Raw genomic sequence first — 18,986 nt, 5'->3', positions numbered from 1 at the left:
AACTAAAGCCATAGTTTTCACCTATTTTATATTTATACCAGTCTTGTAGTAAATGTTCCCAGAAAAGAACTACTTGACTTACCTTAACAATTACCAATGCTCTATTACAATTACTTTAAATTAAAAAATAATGCCTGAAATGTGGAACTAAATATTTTATATTAATTTTAAATGAAAATTTATTTCATTTAGTACATTCGAAAACCTAGAAATTTTAATTAAATTAACATTTCAATTAAAGTAAAATTTCAATTAATATTAAAAAATTTTAAATTTCTTTTATTAAATTAAAACTAAAACTTATTAATTAAATTAAAATTTTGAATTTTTGTATATATCGTACATTTTTTAATTTCTTTTTTTTTCACCACTGATTAATTATTATAATTTTGTTGTTTTATGTACATTTTGGTGCCGGAAATCAATTGAAAAGTATAATATTGGGTAAATAATAGGACTTTTTCTGATTTCTTCAAAAATTGTGTCATTAAAATTATATGTATTATCTTAACATTTCGACCAAATCTTATCTTTTAGAGAAAATTATCTTTCAAACAAGGTATAAACTATAAGTATCAAGCTACAAATGAAAAAGTTATACGCAAAAACTTCTAATTAATCAGTATTTTACTCGATTTTTTGGGTAGACATTTTTGTTTACATCACTTCTGCATGGAAAACAAGTAAGAATGTATAGTCGGACATGGGCGACCATATGATACCCGGCGTCATGAAATAACTCCCCAAGAAATAATGGAAATGAAATGGAACTACAAATATGTACATTTGGGAATTTAATTCGTTTTTGGGGCATTATTTCACATTTAAAATGGGGAGTTATTTTATTATGAAATAATTCCTCAAAATTCAAAAATGAAATAAATCCCTAAAAATATTTTTGGGGAGTTATTTCATTATATTACTTTTGTCACACGAAATAAAAAATATATGTCTGATAGCCAGCCTTCGGCCGGCGCAAGGGTTTTATCCTTTGGGTACATTGGACAACGGCTTCGCTAAGAATACACCCTCCTTGTATCAGGAGTGTTCGGCCTTAGGCCGGCTATTTAGGAAATCTTAACTAAGCGAAGCCGGTGTTGCTCATATTATAGAGTGGTAAATCCTTGCGTCCGACCGTAGGCTTGCTATTTAGGAAATATTTACTAAGCGAAGCCTTTGTTGGACATACCATAGAGTAGAAAGTCCTTGCGCCCGGCCGCAGGCCGGCTATTAAGGGAATCTTTATTAAGCGATTAAACTGAAATGTATTAAACTTTGAAGCCCCACTCGAAAGTATGAGCGACCTACTTTTTTAGAAATGTCACTAAAACCGACTTGTTCCATAATTTGTTATTTTTAAATGGGAACTTATTTCATTCATTTTAATTTAGGAAGTTATTTCATTTCGTTGGGGCTCACCTCTCACCTTCGTGAGAAGGGTATATAAAAGTTTGTCATTCCGTTTGTAATTTCTATAATATAATTTTCCGACCCCATAAAGTATATATATTCTGGATCCCTATAGGTAGCGGAGTTGATTAAGCTGTGTCCGTCTGTCTGTGTGTCTGTCTGTCCGTCTGTCCGTCTGTGTGTTTGTTGAAATAAGTTTTTAGAGGACCCCAGATATCGGCGAGATCCGAATCATCAATAATTCTGTTAGACATGCTTTCGAAGATCAGCAAAATCGGTCCATAAATACCGGAGATATGGGCAAAAATCCGAGACAACCTCTGAAAATTTCATAAAAAAGACAATTTTTTAATGCTTTGATATACGCAACAACAACAACACTGCTTATTCATTTAGTATTTCGTTTCATGTGTTTGGATGGCTGTGTGTTTAATTACCTTGTTATACCCACCATCAAAAAAGATGGGGGGTATATTGATTTTGTCATTCCGTTTGTAACACATCGAAATATTGGTCATAGACCCATAAAAGTATATATATTCCGGGTCCTTATTAAATTCTAAGACGATCTAGCCATGTCCGTCCGTCCGTCTGTCTGTTGAAATCACGATAGGGACCACACGAGAGGAGCTAGACAGTTGAAATTTTGCATAAGTATTTTCTATTGCTAAGGTTTGTTTGGTATTGAAAATGGGTAATATCGGTCCACTTTTTCGGATAGCCCCCATACAAATGGACCTCCAAAAAACAGCTTTAACGGGCATAACTGTTTTATAAGTAGGAGTATAGCGATGAAATTCAGTATAAGTAAGTTTCTTGCGAACCAAAACCTTTTAACCAATTTTTTTTAGGATCGGCCCATAAATGACCCTACCCCCCATATAAGGTCCCCTTTAGAAAATTACTTTAACACTTATTACTGGTCCAAAAATGCGAGTATAGCGATGAAATTCGACATAAATAAGTTTCATGTGAGCCAAAATTTTTCTACCAAATTTTTTGAGGATCGGTCCATAATTAAGCCTACCCCCCATATAAGGTCCCCTTTAGAAAATTACTTTAACACTCATTACTGGTCCAAAAATGCGAGTATAGCGATGAAATTCGGTATAAGTAAGTTTCTTACGAAACAAAATCGCTCTACGAATTTTTTTTAAGATCGGCCCATAAATGACCCTATCCCCCATATAAGGTCCCCTTCTGAAAATTACTTTAACGCTCATTACTGGTTAAAAAATATGAATATAGTAATAAAATTTTACACAATTAAGTTCCTCGTGAGCCAAAATCTTTTTAATAACTTTTATGTGGATAGGTCCATAATTGGCCCTACTCCCCCTATTGGGTACACTTCAGGAAATAGCTTAAACGCTCATTACACTCTTAAAAATACGAGTAAAGCGATGAAATGCTACACACGTAAGTTTCTTACGAGCCAAAACCTCTGTACCATTTTTTTTGGATCGGCCCATAAATGACCCTTCCCCCATATAAGGCAAATAACTACAATGCTCATTACTGGCTTAAAAATATGAGTGTGACGAAAATTGACGCACATAAGTTTAATGCGTGCCAAAATCTCTCCACCAAATTAAGGGAGGATCGGTCCATAATTTACCCTACCGCCCATATAAGGTCCCCTTCAGAAAATTACTTAAACGATCATTACTGGCTTAAAAATATGAGTTATGAAATACGGTTATGAAATTCGCTCCGAATTTCATGGGGAATGTGTTGCTAATACACAAAAGGTTCCCTTCAGGAAAGAGTTTTTGTTAATAACTACGAGTGTTCCTTATTTAAAATACGAGTATAGCGCTGAAATTTGTACAAATTTTTTGAGTATCGGTTCATAATCGACGCTCACGGTTTAAGAATTGAAATAAAATATTTGTTTTTTTTAAATTAATATTTTGTTAGTTCAAAAGAGCTTGGGCCATAATTTACTTAAGCCATATTCCAAATATCACGCTGATGTTTATAGGGGAGCATTCCTTTTACGGCATACTGTTTGATGGTGGGTATATGAGATTCGGCACAGCCGAATATAACACTCTTACTTGTGTATATTATTTTTGTTTCTTGGTGCATTCAGTTTCGTATGTTTGGATGTCTGTTGGTTTCATTCCGTTGTGTATTTTGTTTTTGCTTTTTTGTTTTGGAGTATTTCGTTTCGTATGTTTCATTGCCTTATGTAAGTTAAGCAAGACGATATTCGTGCTTTAAAAAAATAACGGTTGGGCCACCCATGGGGCCCAACTCACCTTTTAAAATAATACACAATTAAAATTTTATATTTTTTAATTTATTTCCGTTAAACTATCCCGATGTCAGCCTAGAATTGAACTGATATTAATTGTCAGTTCAATTAAAAATGAAACTTAATTCTAGTTTACAAAAGTGCTAAATATAATTAATAAAAATGCTTGTATATTGTTTTTGTTTTTTGGTGTATTCAGTTTCGTATGTTTGGATGTCTGTTGGTTTCATTGCGTTGTCTATTTTGTTTTTGTTTTTTGTGTATTTCGTTTCGTATGTTTGGATGTCAGTTGGTTTTACTGCCTTGTGTATTTTGTTTTTTTGTGTGTTTATTTCGTAATAATGATATAAACGGTAAAATTAAATAAATTAAAATTTTATAGAATTTATATTTTTAAATACACTGTGGTGAAGGGTATATAAGATTCGGCACAGTCGAATATAGCACTCTTACTTGTTTTTTGAGTATTTCGTTTTGTATGTTTGGATGGCTGTGTGTTTCATTGCCTTCTGTATATTGTTTTTGTTTCTTGGTGCATTCAGTTTCGTATGTTTGGATGTGAGTTGGTTTCATTGCCTTGTGTATTTTGTTTTTGTTTGTTTTTATACCCTACACCACTTTAGTGGGGAGGGTATATTGGATTTGTGCTGATGTTTGTAACATACAAAAATATTCGTCCTAGACCCACCTTAAAGTATACCAATCGGCTTAGAATCGTTTTCTGAGTCAATTAAGCTATGTCCGTCCGTCCGTCTGGCTGGCTGGCTGTCCATGTAAACCTTGTGCGCAAGGTACAGGTCGCAATTTTCAAGGTAATTGGATGAAATTTGGCACGCACGTTTTATTTGACCCAAGGACGAAGCCTTGAAAATGGTTACAATCGGTCCATTATTTCACCTAGCCCCCATAGAACAGAACCCCCCGAAAAGGGCTTCTGAGCTCATAATTATGTTAAATATACAGATATATCGATAAAATACGGCACAACTAAGTTTTATAGAAGTCTGGATGACCCTGCCTAATTTCATAAAGATCGGGCCCCATTTGACCCTAGCTCCCATACAAAGTCCCCTTCAGAAAATTACTTGAATGTCCCAAATTAACTTATAAACACAAATATCGCGATGAAATTCAGCACAATAAAATATTATGTAAATATAAATATATTCACAAAATTTTATCGGGCTTGGTCCATATTTGCCCCTAGCCCCCATATAAAGCCTCTTTCAGAAAATTAGTTTTTCATCCATAAATTGCTTAAATGTATCGGAACAAGGGAATATTGAAGATAAATGCTTCATTATGAAAAATAAATCACATTTAATATTCATAACTGGTGTAGGGTATCATATGGTCGGCCACGCCCGACTATACTTTCTTACTTGTTTAATATTTCGTTTTGTATGTTTGGATGGCTTAGTGTATTCAGTTTCGTATGTTTGGATGTCTGTTGGTTTCATTGCATTGTGTATTTTGTTTTTGTTATACCCTACACCACTATAGTGGGGAGGGTATTATACGTTTGTGCTGATTTTTGTAACACACAAAAATATTGGTCCTACACCTTTAAGTATACCGATCGACTCAGAATCACATTTTGAGTCGATTAAGACATGTCCGTCCGTCTGTCCGGCTGGCTGGCTGTCCATGTAAACCTTGTGCGCAAGGTACAGGCCGCAATTTTCAAGATAATTTGATGAAATTTGGACCAAGCATGTTTTTTTGGCACAAGGCCTATTGAAAATGGTTGAAATCGGTCCATTATTTCACCTAGCCCCCATACAACCGTACCTCCCGATTTGGGCTTTTTATGCCATAATTACGTCAAATATGCTATTATCTCTCTACCCTAGCCCCCATACAAACCCCCCTTCAAAAAATGTCTTAAACGTCTAAAATTGACTTGTAAACCTTGTGCGCAAGGTACAGGTCGCAATTTTCAAGGTAATTGGATGAAATTTGGCACGCACGTTTTATTTGACCCAAGGACGAAGCCTTGAAAATGGTTACAATCGGTCCATTATTTCACCTAGCCCCCATAGAACAGAACCCCCCGAAAAGGGCTTCTGAGCTCATAATTATGTTAAATATACAGATATATCGATAAAATACGGCACAACTAAGTTTTATAGAAGTCTGGATGACCCTGCCTAATTTCATAAAGATCGGGCCCCATTTGACCCTAGCTCCCATACAAAGTCCCCTTCAGAAAATTACTTGAATGTCCCAAATTAACTTATAAACACAAATATCGCGATGAAATTCAGCACAATAAAATATTATGTAAATATAAATATATTCACAAAATTTTATCGGGCTTGGTCCATATTTGCCCCTAGCCCCCATATAAAGCCTCTTTCAGAAAATTAGTTTTTCATCCATAAATTGCTTAAATGTATCGGAACAAGGGAATATTGAAGATAAATGCTTCATTATGAAAAATAAATCACATTTAATATTCATAACTGGTGTAGGGTATCATATGGTCGGCCACGCCCGACTATACTTTCTTACTTGTTTAATATTTCGTTTTGTATGTTTGGATGGCTTAGTGTATTCAGTTTCGTATGTTTGGATGTCTGTTGGTTTCATTGCATTGTGTATTTTGTTTTTGTTATACCCTACACCACTATAGTGGGGAGGGTATTATACGTTTGTGCTGATTTTTGTAACACACAAAAATATTGGTCCTACACCTTTAAGTATACCGATCGACTCAGAATCACATTTTGAGTCGATTAAGACATGTCCGTCCGTCTGTCCGGCTGGCTGGCTGTCCATGTAAACCTTGTGCGCAAGGTACAGGCCGCAATTTTTAAGATAATTTGATGAAATTTGGACCAAGCATGTTTTTTGGCACAAGGCCTATTGAAAATGGTTGAAATCGGTCCATTATTTCACCTAGCCCCCATACAACCGTACCTCCCGATTTGGGCTTTTTATGCCATAATTACGTCAAATATGCTATTATCTCTCTACCCTAGCCCCCATACAAACCCCCCTTCAAAAAATGTCTTAAACGTCTAAAATTGACTTGTAAACCTTGTGCGCAAGGTACAGGTCGCAATTTTCAAGGTAATTGGATGAAATTTGGCACGCACGTTTTATTTGACCCAAGGACGAAGCCTTGAAAATGGTTACAATCGGTCCATTATTTCACCTAGCCCCCATAGAACAGAACCCCCCGAAAAGGGCTTCTGAGCTCATAATTATGTTAAATATACAGATATATCGATAAAATACGGCACAACTAAGTTTTATAGAAGTCTGGATGACCCTGCCTAGTTTCATAAAGATCGGGCCCCATTTGACCCTAGCTCCCATACAAAGTCCCCTTCAGAAAATTACTTGAATGTCCCAAATTAACTTATAAACACAAATATCGCGATGAAATTCAGCACAATAAAATATTATGTAAATATAAATATATTCACAAAATTTTATCGGGCTTGGTCCATATTTGCCCCTAGCCCCCATATAAAGCCTCTTTCAGAAAATTAGTTTTTCATCCATAAATTGCTTAAATGTATCGGAACAAGGGAATATTGAAGATAAATGCTTTATTATGAAAAATAAATCACATTTAATATTCATAACTGGTGTAGGGTATCATATGGTCGGCCACGCCCGACTATACTTTCTTACTTGTTTAATATTTCGTTTTGTATGTTTGGATGGCTTAGTGTATTCAGTTTCGTATGTTTGGATGTCTGTTGGTTTCACTGCATTGTGTATTTTGTTTTTGTTATACCCTACACCACTAAAGTGGGGAGGGTATTATACGTTTGTGCTGATTTTTGTAACACACAAAAATATTGGTCCTACACCTTTAAGTATACCGATCGACTCAGAATCACATTTTGAGTCGATTAAGACATGTCCGTCCGTCTGTCCGGCTGGCTGGCTGTCCATGTAAACCTTGTGCGCAAGGTACAGGCCGCAATTTTCAAGATAATTTGATGAAATTTGGACCAAGCATGTTTTTTGGCACAAGGCCTATTGAAAATGGTTGAAATCGGTCCATTATTTCACCTAGCCCCCATACAACCGTACCTCCCGATTTGGGCTTTTTATGCCATAATTACGTCAAATATGCTATTATCTCTCTACCCTAGCCCCCATACAAACCCCCCTTCAAAAAATGTCTTAAACGTCTAAAATTGACTTGTAACCATTTGTATCGCAATGAAACTCAACATAATTAACTATTATTTAACAATATATCCTTTTCCCAAATTTAATGGCCCATGTTTGACCTGTACTCCTATATAAAGCCTCATTTAGAAAATTTGTTTTTTATCAATAAATTGCTTAAATACTTTGGAATTAAGGTAAAATTCAACATAAAAATTTCTTTGTGAAAAATTAAAATTTTTAAAATATACTCATGGTGTAGGGTATTATATGGTCGGCCATGCCCGACTATACTTTCCTACTTGTTTTTTTATGTACTTCGTTTCTTATGTTTGGATGCTGTTGGTTTTACTGCCTTTTATTTCGTTTAGCGTTGTTGTTGTTCGTTTTGCTATAATAATGATATAGTCGGGAAAATGAAATACATTTAAATTTTATGAAATTGATATTTATTAAATACACTATGGTGAAGGGTATATAAGATTCGGCAAAGCCGAATATAGCACTCTTACTTGTTTCATTTTTAAATTGGGGAATTATTTCATAATGAAATAAGTCTCCAAATTTAAGGACTTATTTCATTTTTGTTTTGGGGAGGTATTTCATGACGCCGTCGACATAAGTTCTCAAGATCTTAAAAATGAAGATCTTTAAAATGAAGGAATGAGAGTATAATTTAAAAATTTAAATAAAAGAAATGGAACTACAAATATGTAAAAAGAAGTGGGAAAAAATAAATTTGAATCACCCCTATGGTCATTCATAGTAGTTCATTTTGTATGCAAAATTCCATCAATAAATTTCACAACAGGGAATTTTTTTCACCACCAAAAAATTTAGTGAACGAAATTGGCGATAGGTGTAATATCTTAATTGATTAAAATATTTAATTCTTATATTTTGTTCTGTTGATCTTATTAATTTGATTTTTTTGTCAAAACATTTACATATTTTTCTGTTGGATTAAATTTAATAACAAAAATAGAAAAAATCGTTTAATTCTAGGAACATAAGTTAAATTTAATGTTGTCTCTAATCTTTCCCCCACATTGGTTATTTGTGTTTCTGTTCCCGTATCTATTTCAGGTATTCCCGTGTCCAATGGCGTTTGTTGTATGTCTTCGTAATTGGGCTCTTTAAAATGCATGCAAATATTGTGTAGAGCTGCACGTACATTAGAGAAATGTGCAATGTGCGGCACTATAACGACTTCGCTTGTCTCGACATTAGACTTTCAAGCAGGTCTTCAAAATTCCAATTGTCTTTTCGGCAATACACCTTTCTTTGGAATGAATATCGTTAAACTTCGTTTCTATTGAATTTTCTTGGGGATTTCTGTAGGGTGTCAACAATTAAGGTTCAAATGGATATCTCGAATCACCTACATATAAATAATATTTATGTGACATACATATTGAAATACACAAAATTTATCCAAAAATATACCTATACCAATTAGCTCAGAATCGATTTAGCAATGTCTGGCTGTCATTTCTGTTGTGTGTCCATATGGGTCTATCTATAAGTCGATAGGGTTTGACAGGATTGACAAATTTATGGTCAGAACTGCAATAGCTTTCCTGGAAAAGGCTCGTTCTCTAGGGAACAGTCTGGTGCAGGAATGTTTTGCACGGGCGGTAGATATTGAGATGATTCGATCGTCTCGATATATGTCCCCAGTTGATCTCCTGTCCTTGAGAGAGGCCAGACTACTCTATGAGGGTGCGAACCTTATGTTTTACCACAGGAGGATTAATACTTTGGATATCGATGACACAGTATATAATACTGCGCAATAGGCTATAAGCCTAATATTTTGTAAATATATACATATATTCCTTTCTCCTTATCGTTTGTAAATAATTTCCCTATCTTTGTACATATTTTCTATTTTAGTTTTAAGAGATTATTTAATATTTAGTTAATAAGTTATCTATCTCCTTTTTCTTCCCTTTTTTCGGAGAATATTTTATTTAATGACATATTTGAAATGTAATTAATTTTTGAATGATGGATTTTGTGGTGAGACTACAAATACTTTTATTTATTTAGTTGACAAGTCCCACTAAAATACTTAGTATGTAGGAAAAAATATATAATATAAAATAGTTTTAAGCGAACATGTAAAGAATGATACTTTGAAAATAAACTTGAACTTCAAGATAATTTGATGAAAGTGGTTGAAATTGGTCCATTATTTCGGAATTAAGATAAAAATCAAATTAAATGTTTTTATTTAACATACTCACTGGTGTTGGGTATCATATGGTCGGCCGTGCCCGACTTTACATTCATATTTGTTATTTTTTTAAATTACTTACATAAGAGCAGTGTTGCCACTTTGGTTATTATTAACCAAAAATTGGTTATTTTTATTTTGCATGTGTACATGTGAATTACTTTTTCGTTTTGGTTATTTTTTGCAAAGAATTGAACTAAATGCTGTTTGCTTTTATTCTAAAAATAAAATTAAAAAAAACTTCTTTTATCTCTAGTTTTAAATCAACTATGTAAATATACATATCGTCCTGTTTTGAATTTTGGTAATATGTGGAATTTTTTTTTTTTTACTATTCGCAATTTTTTATTACTGCAATTCGTACATCTACTGGTTATACTTATGTGCATAAGGGTATTTTTCGAACAATAATCGCGATATATGCAAAGATTTGATACTCATGATATTTGACTTCTACCAAATTTTGGTCAATTTGTCGAATAATTTGGATAGATTATGTTTACAAATATTGCTGAAGTTATGAATGTAATGCTAACATCTGCTACATGGTATTATAATTTGGTCAAATATACCCCTTAAACCCAAATTTCGAACGAAATCTCCAAATCTGTAGATAAAATGGGAAGAATTTTATAATTTAAAATTGTTTTCCAAAAAGTCATATGTGGAGTATTTTTGAATTGCGCTAAAACGCGTTAAAAACTCAGTTGTTTTTTAAAATAAATATTAATTACATTTGTTAACGAATCCGCGAAGAGACATATATTTATTGTTGAAAACACGATAGAGTCGAAAAGAAACAAGATAGAAAACTGAAATATTTTGCCAAAATATTTTTAATTGACCCAGTTTGATTGGTATTGAAAATGCGAAATATCGGTCAACGATTTCCTATTCAGAAAATTACTATATTGCTTAAAAAAGCATCTATAGCGATGAAATTCAATATAAAAAAGTTTTATTGGAAATGTATTTGTCAAAGTTTATGAGGATCGGTACATAATTGACTCTATCCCTCATAAAAAGTCTCCTCAGAAAATGACTTTAAAGCTCATAATGTACTGCAACATAGCAACAAAATTCGAAATAATCAAGTTTTAAAGGAACTAAAATATCTCTGTCAGATTTTATGAGAATTGGTCCATAATTGACCATACGTCTCATATAAGATTCCGTACAGAAAATTACATTAACGCTCATAACTGTCTTCATAATACCAGTTTAGCGACGAAATTTAACATAGTTACAAGTTCCACTTCAGAAAATGAATTTGTTATTTTAATGTCCAAATGTAAACATGAAACAAATAAAAATGATTTTGTTTACTTTTTTCTTAATTTGGTTATTTTTTATTCGAATTTTGGTTAGAAAAAAATTTTGTTGTGGCAACACTGCATAAGAGCCAAAAAATTCTTAAATTATTATTATATTCTTGTGCGAGATGTATTCTTTTTTCTAGAAATATTTAGGTTACAAACATACACAGTAGCGTTATTAATGTCTACTATTAGTACTATTGGATAGTAGGCCAGACAGCTCGATCGGTCAAGAACTGCGGGAATTAGAGGGAGTCAAAGTTGGACATTTTGGTCATACAGGGTTTTATTAAAATGAGTGTAACTTTCCTAGCAAAAATTGTCCAAAGGAGTTCAGATAGCTCAAAAATGAGCGTCAAAAATGAGTGACTTATTCTGTTTTATTATTATAATGCAGAACATAAAAGCGATTAGTAAAAGTAAAATCCTTAAATATTAAATAATAATGAAAGAGAATTTTAATTGGAAAAATTAAAATTTTTCTGATTTAATGTGAAAAACTCCAAAATTTTCGAGCCAAAAGTGAGTATAATTTTTCAAGGAATATAATTTTTTAAATTTTTATACATTTTTTATCACACTTAATACATAATATTATAAATTTCACCGACATATCCGGGAATTTTCGAGAATGTTTCGAGAATGTTTTTTTATTGCTTCTAACGTTCCATTCTCTGATCTGGCGGTTAAAATAATGACTTATATTAATGCTAGAATTAAGATGTGACGGTTGTTGCTGCTATTGAACTGACTAGGTCATCAATATTCCAGATTTCGCTTCCAAAACAGCAAAGAACTCATGCGGTCATTGACATATTATAAAGTCTAATGTCCTAAAATGTCCAATTTTGACACAATTTCTTGAAAACACTTTACACCAACGTCTTACTCAATTTTTGTATGAATAAATTTTAAAAATCTAAACCCTATAAAAAAGTTGCAAATCATACAAAATCCTCAACTACACTTGACGATATTTAGAACGGTTTGTTTTGTCGGTTACTTAGCCATTTAAGTTCTCAAGATCTTAAAAATGAAGATCTTTAAAATGAAGGAATGAGAGTATAATTTAAAAATTTAAGTAAAAGAAATGGAACTACAAATATGTAAAAAGAAGTGGGAAAAAATAAATTTTAATCACCCCTATGGTCATTCATAGTAGTTCATTTTGTATGCAAAATTCCATCAATAAATTTCACAACAGGGAATTTTTTTCACCACCAAAAAATTTAGTGAACGAAATTGGCGATAGGTGTAATATCTTAATTGATTAAAATATTTAATTCTTATATTTTGTTCTGTTGATCTTATTAATTTGATTTTTTTGTCAAAACATTTACATATTTTTCTGTTGGATTAAATTTAATAACAAAAATAGAAAAAATCGTTTAATTCTAGGAACATAAGTTAAATTTAATGTTGTCTCTAATCTTTCCCCCACATTGGTTATTTGTGTTTCTGTTCCCGTATCTATTTCAGGTATTCCCGTGTCCAATGGCGTTTGTTGTATGTCTTCGTAATTGGGCTCTTTAAAATGCATGCAAATATTGTGTAGAGCTGCACGTACATTAGAGAAATGTGCAATGTGCGGCACTATAACGACATCGCTTGTCTCGACATTAGACTTTCAAGCAGGTCTTCAAAATTCCAATTGTCTTTTCGGCAATACACCTTTCTTTGGAATGAATATCGTTAAACTTCGTTTCTATTGAATTTTCTTGGGGATTTCTGTAGGGTGTTAACAACCAAGGTTCAAATGGATATCTCGAATCACCTACATATAAATAATATTTATGTGACATACATATTGAAATACACAAAATTTATCCAAAAATATACCTATACCAATTAGCTCAGAATCGATTTAGCAATGTCTGGCTGTCATTTCTGTTGTGTGTCCATATGGGTCTATCTATAAGTCGATAGGGTTTGACAGGATTGACAAATTTATGGTCAGAACTGCAATAGCTTTCCTGGAAAAGGCTCGTTCTCTAGGGAACAGTCTGGTGCAGGAATGTTTTGCACGGGCGGTAGATATTGAGATGATTCGATCGTCTCGATATATGTCCCCAGTTGATCTCCTGTCCTTGAGAGAGGCCAGACTACTCTATGAGGGTGCGAACCTTATGTTTTACCACAGGAGGATTAATACTTTGGATATCGATGACACAGTATATAATACTGCGCAATAGGCTATAAGCCTAATATTTTGTAAATATATACATATATTCCTTTCTCCTTATCGTTTGTAAATAATTTCCCTATCTTTGTACATATTTTCTATTTTAGTTTTAAGAGATTATTTAATATTTAGTTAATAAGTTATCTATCTCCTTTTTCTTCCCTTTTTTCGGAGAATATTTTATTTAATGACATATTTGAAATGTAATTAATTTTTGAATGATGGATTTTGTGGTGAGACTACAAATACTTTTATTTATTTAGTTGACAAGTCCCACTAAAATACTTAGTATGTAGGAAAAAATATATAATATAAAATAGTTTTAAGCGAACATGTAAAGAATGATACTTTGAAAATAAACTTGAACTTCAAGATAATTTGATGAAAGTGGTTGAAATTGGACCATTATTTCGGAATTAAGATAAAAATCAAATTAAATGTTTTTATTTAACATACTCACTTGTGTTGGGTATCATATGGTCGGCCGTGCCCGACTTTACATTCATATTTGTTATTTTTTTAAATTACTTACATAAGAGCAGTGTTGCCACTTTGGTTATTATTAACCAAAAATTGGTTATTTTTATTTTGCATGTGTACATGTGAATTACTTTTTCGTTTTGGTTATTTTTTGCAAAGAATTGAACTAAATGCTGTTTGCTTTTATTCTAAAAATAAAATTAAAAAAAACTTCTTTTATCTCTAGTTTTAAATCAACTATGTAAATATACATATCGTCCTGTTTTGAATTTTGGTAATATGTGGAATTTTTTTTTTTTACTATTCGAAATTTTTTATTACTGCAATTCGTACATCTACTGGTTATACTTATGTGCATAAGGGTATTTTTCGAACAATAATCGCGATATATGCAAAGATTTGATACTCATGATATTTGACTTCTACCAAATTTTGGTCAATTTGTCGAATAATTTGGATAGATTATGTTTACAAATATTGCTGAAGTTATGAATGTAATGCTAACATCTGCTACATGGTATTATAATTTGGTCAAATATACCCCTTAAACCCAAATTTCGAACGAAATCTCCAAATCTGTAGATAAAATGGGAAGAATTTTATAATTTAAAATTGTTTTCCAAAAAGTCATATGTGGAGTATTTTTGAATTGCGCTAAAACGCGTTAAAAACTCAGTTGTTTTTTTAAATAAATATTAATTACATTTGTTAACGAATCCGCGAAGAGACATATATTTATTGTTGAAAACACGATAGAGTCGAAAAGAAACAAGATAGAAAACTGAAATATTTTGCCAAAATATTTTTAATTGACCCAGTTTGATTGGTATTGAAAATGCGAAATATCGGTCAACGATTTCCTATTCAGAAAATTACTATATTGCTTAAAAAAGCATCTATAGCGATGAAATTCAATATAAAAAAGTTTTATTGGAAATGTATTTGTCAAAGTTTATGAGGATCGGTACATAATTGACTCTATCCCTCATAAAAAGTCTCCTCAGAAAATGACTTTAAAGCTCATAATGTACTGCAACATAGCAACAAAATTCGAAATAATCAAGTTTTAAAGGAACTAAAATATCTCTGTCAGATTTTATGAGAATTGGTCCATAATTGACCATACGTCTCATATAAGATTCCGTACAGAAAATTACATTAACGCTCATAACTGTCTTCATAATACCAGTTTAGCGACGAAATTTAACATAGTTACAAGTTCCACTTCAGAAAATGAATTTGTTATTTTAATGTCCAAATGTAAACATGAAACAAATAAAAATGATTTTGTTTACTTTTTTCTTAATTTGGTTATTTTTTATTCGAATTTTGGTTAGAAAAAAATTTTGTTGTGGCAACACTGCATAAGAGCCAAAAAATTCTTAAATTATTATTATATTCTTGTGCGAGATGTATTCTTTTTTCTAGAAATATTTAGGTTACAAACATACACAGTAGCGTTATTAATGTCTACTATTAGTACTATTGGATAGTAGGCCAGACAGCTCGATCGGTCAAGAACTGCGGGAATTAGAGGGAGTCAAAGTTGGACATTTTGGTCATACAGGGTTTTATTAAAATGAGTGTAACTTTCCTAGCAAAAATTGTCCAAAGGAGTTCAGATAGCTCAAAAATGAGCGTCAAAAATGAGTGACTTATTCTGTTTTATTATTATAATGCAGAACATAAAAGCGATTAGTAAAAGTAAAATCCTTAAATATTAAATAATAATGAAAGAGAATTTTAATTGGAAAAATTAAAATTTTTCTGATTTAAAGTGAAAAACTCCAAAATTTTCGAGCCAAAAGTGAGTATAATTTTTCAAGGAATATAATTTTTTAAATTTTTATACATTTTTTATCACACTTAATACATAATATTATAAATTTCACCGACATATCCGGGAATTTTCGAGAATGTTTCGAGAATGTTTTTTTATTGCTTCTAACGTTCCATTCTCTGATCTGGCGGTTAAAATAATGACTTATATTAATGCTAGAATTAAGATGTGACGGTTGTTGCTGCTATTGAACTGACTAGGTCATCAATATTCCAGATTTCGCTTCCAAAACAGCAAAGAACTCATGCGGTCATTGACATATTATAAAGTCTAATGTCCTAAAATGTCCAATTTTGACACAATTTCTTGAAAACACTTTACACCAACGTCTTACTCAATTTTTGTATGAATAAATTTTAAAAATCTAAACCCTATTAAAAAGTTGCAAATCATACAAAATCCTCAACTATACTTGACGATATTTAGAACGGTTTGTTTTGTCGGTTACTTAGCCATTTTTTTCGAAAAAATTTAATTAATGAATCATCATATGCAATATGAGAGCAACGAATTTTTAAGGTTTTTGTCATTACGTCATTTTAGTGAAAATTGTTTAAAATTGTTAACTGCATCGTTATTTTTAAAATTTCCGGGGTAGTCGGTGAAATTTATGATATTTTTTATTAAATGTGATAAAAAAATTATAAAAATCTAAAAAAATGATATTCCATGAAAAAATTGGTGACATTCGCCATTTGTAACAAAAATTAATGAGCCTGTATTCTCACTTTCGGGTCGAAAATTTTGGAGTTTTTCACTTCAAATAGGAAAAAATAAAATATTTCCAATTAAAATGAAAATAATCTCTTTCATTATTAATTAATATTTAATGATTTTACTTTTACAAATTTTATCCACAAATCGCATTTATATTCTGCATTATAATAATAAAACAAAATATACTCACTTTTGACGTTCAGTGTATTTCTGCATTGTCTCCAAAAAAAATTTTATACCCTGTACAACCATCAGTGGTGATAGAAGTTTGTAAGACTACCTCAAAAAAAATTTAATTTTTTTGTAATTCTTAAGCAGTTTTCTCAGCCACTACAAAAGATAATCCGAATAATTTTGTCACACGTAATTTTTTTATCCAGGGATCAATTATGTTCAAAATCATAACAATCGATCAAAAATTTCACATAGCCCCCATACAAAGGTACATATTTCCGGAAATGGATTTATCGTTAATAACTTCCTCAAATATATCGGTATCAACTCAAAAAAATAAATATATAATATGAACAGAAATCATACCACTAACGAAGATTCTTATCGGTTCACAATTGGTCATGGCTCTCATATAAGGCCCAATTCAGGAACATAACTTAAACAAGCATATATCATTGATAAAAAAGCTATCGAGATAAAATTTGATATAAAAATGTTTTGGGTATGTATAAATCACTCTACCAATTTTTTTTCCGCATCTGTCCATAATTGGTCATAGCTCCCATATAAGATCCACTTCCGAAAATCACTTAATCGTTCATATTTCACTAACTAATAAAGCTAACGGGCTAAAATTCGACACGAATATGTTTTGTGTATATATAAATCATTCAGTGATTTTTTTCACTCTACCCACATATTTCATTAACTAATAAATATATATAAATGATTATGCGAAATTTTTCCCGAATCGCTCGATATTTAATCACAATTCCCATATAAGGATCATTTCCGAAAATAACTTAAATGCACAATATCATTGAGAATAAAAGTTATCGGAATAAAATTCAACTTGAATATGTTTATGAATATGTATACGGAATTTTTTTCAGATCGGTCCATAATTAGTCATAGCTCCCATATTATGTTCACTTCTGAAAATCACTTAATACCACATAATTCATTATTAAATGATTATATCCGGAAAAAATCAACATGAGCATGTTCTGTGTATAGATAAATCATTTTGCTAAAATGATTTCTAATGGATCCATTATAAGTCGTAGCCCATAATAAGTCATACCACCCGTAAAAAGTCCATATCCAAAAATCACTTAATATACATTTTTCGACCTAATCAAAATAAGTTCTATAAAGAAATTACTATATTACGAAAACAAAACCTAGGAATAGTTATCTAAAAACTAAATACATTGTTAAATGGGTTTTAATAAAAAGTAGGGTTTTAATAAGATTCGGCATAGCCGAATATAGCACTCTAACTTGTTTTAATTTTATAAAAATTTGAAAAATATTAAAAAAATTAGAAAACAAAATTTAAATTAAAAAAATTTTTGTGGAAACAATGTAACTCCTTTGGATAATTTTTGTTAGGACCAATAGGTGAAAAGTTACACTCATTTGAATAAAACCTGTATGACCAAAATGTCCAACTTTGACCCCTTCTAACTAAGGCATTCTTGACCGATCGAGTTGTCTGGCCTACTATCCAATAGTACTAACCTTGGTGCAAATTTCATCCAAATCGTAAGATATCGATTTTAAAAGTTGGGTCACTTGACACGAAATTGCCCGTATAAAAATGAAATGCTTTTGAAATTACACGATTTTTGATAAACATATTATTTAAGGCGTTATTAAATAGCTGACACAAGATCGGGGTGAAAACGGGTTTGGAAAACAAAAAAATAAATCTGTGAAACAGACTGTTTGTTTGTTTGTTTGTTACGCTTTCACGGCAAAACTACTCAACCGATTTACATGACATTTGGACCGTAAATAGGTATAACCCCAAAAGGAACAATAGGCTATATAAGATCTTGATAGGATACCACGCCCCTTTTTACACCCACTTTTTGTAAAACTATTATTAGACCAATTTTGCAATCACAATATGCAAAAACTACTAAACCGATTAACCTGAAATTTTGCACACCGATAGGTATAAGCTTGGAAAGAACTATAGGTTATATATAAGAACTTGATCCAATGCCACGCCCCTTTCTACGCCCACTTTTTATAAAACTATCATAACCTATATCTTATCCTATAATTATATGAAAGAAAAAGTCTGTTTGTTACGCTTTCACGGACAAACTACTGAACCGAATTACATGAAATGTAGAACTCTAATAGTTCTATTCTAAAGTGGAGTAAGAGGCTATATAAAATCTTGATTTGACGTCACAATTCTACTTATGCTCACTTTTTTC

The 18,986-nt window shown here is 31.7% G+C and overlaps 1 protein-coding gene across 5 annotated transcripts in view; it reads left to right on the top strand.

Moving 5' to 3' along the window:
- LOC119613546 (growth/differentiation factor 8) overlaps window positions 1-18,986 on the top strand; it is a 110,217-nt gene that overhangs the window by 573 nt on the left and 90,658 nt on the right. The window contains exon 1 of one of the 5 annotated variants that reach the window (XM_037969592.1): window positions 15,565-15,828. The exons of 3 other annotated variants lie outside the window; for them this stretch is intronic. The gene's annotated coding sequence lies outside the window, so the exon portion shown is untranslated. Of the gene's footprint in view, window positions 1-15,564; window positions 15,829-17,239; window positions 17,255-18,986 lie in introns of those variants that run through there. One more of the 5 variants, XM_037969599.1, reaches the window with a different exon arrangement.

The sequence above is a fragment of the Lucilia sericata genome, unplaced genomic scaffold, assembly GCF_015586225.1.
Source record: "Lucilia sericata isolate MDLA Ls3-8-SP2 unplaced genomic scaffold, ASM1558622v1 Contig000040F_arrow, whole genome shotgun sequence".
NCBI classification, from domain to species: Eukaryota; Metazoa; Arthropoda; class Insecta; order Diptera; family Calliphoridae; genus Lucilia; species Lucilia sericata.
This window is presented reverse-complemented; position numbering and strand designations above follow the sequence as displayed.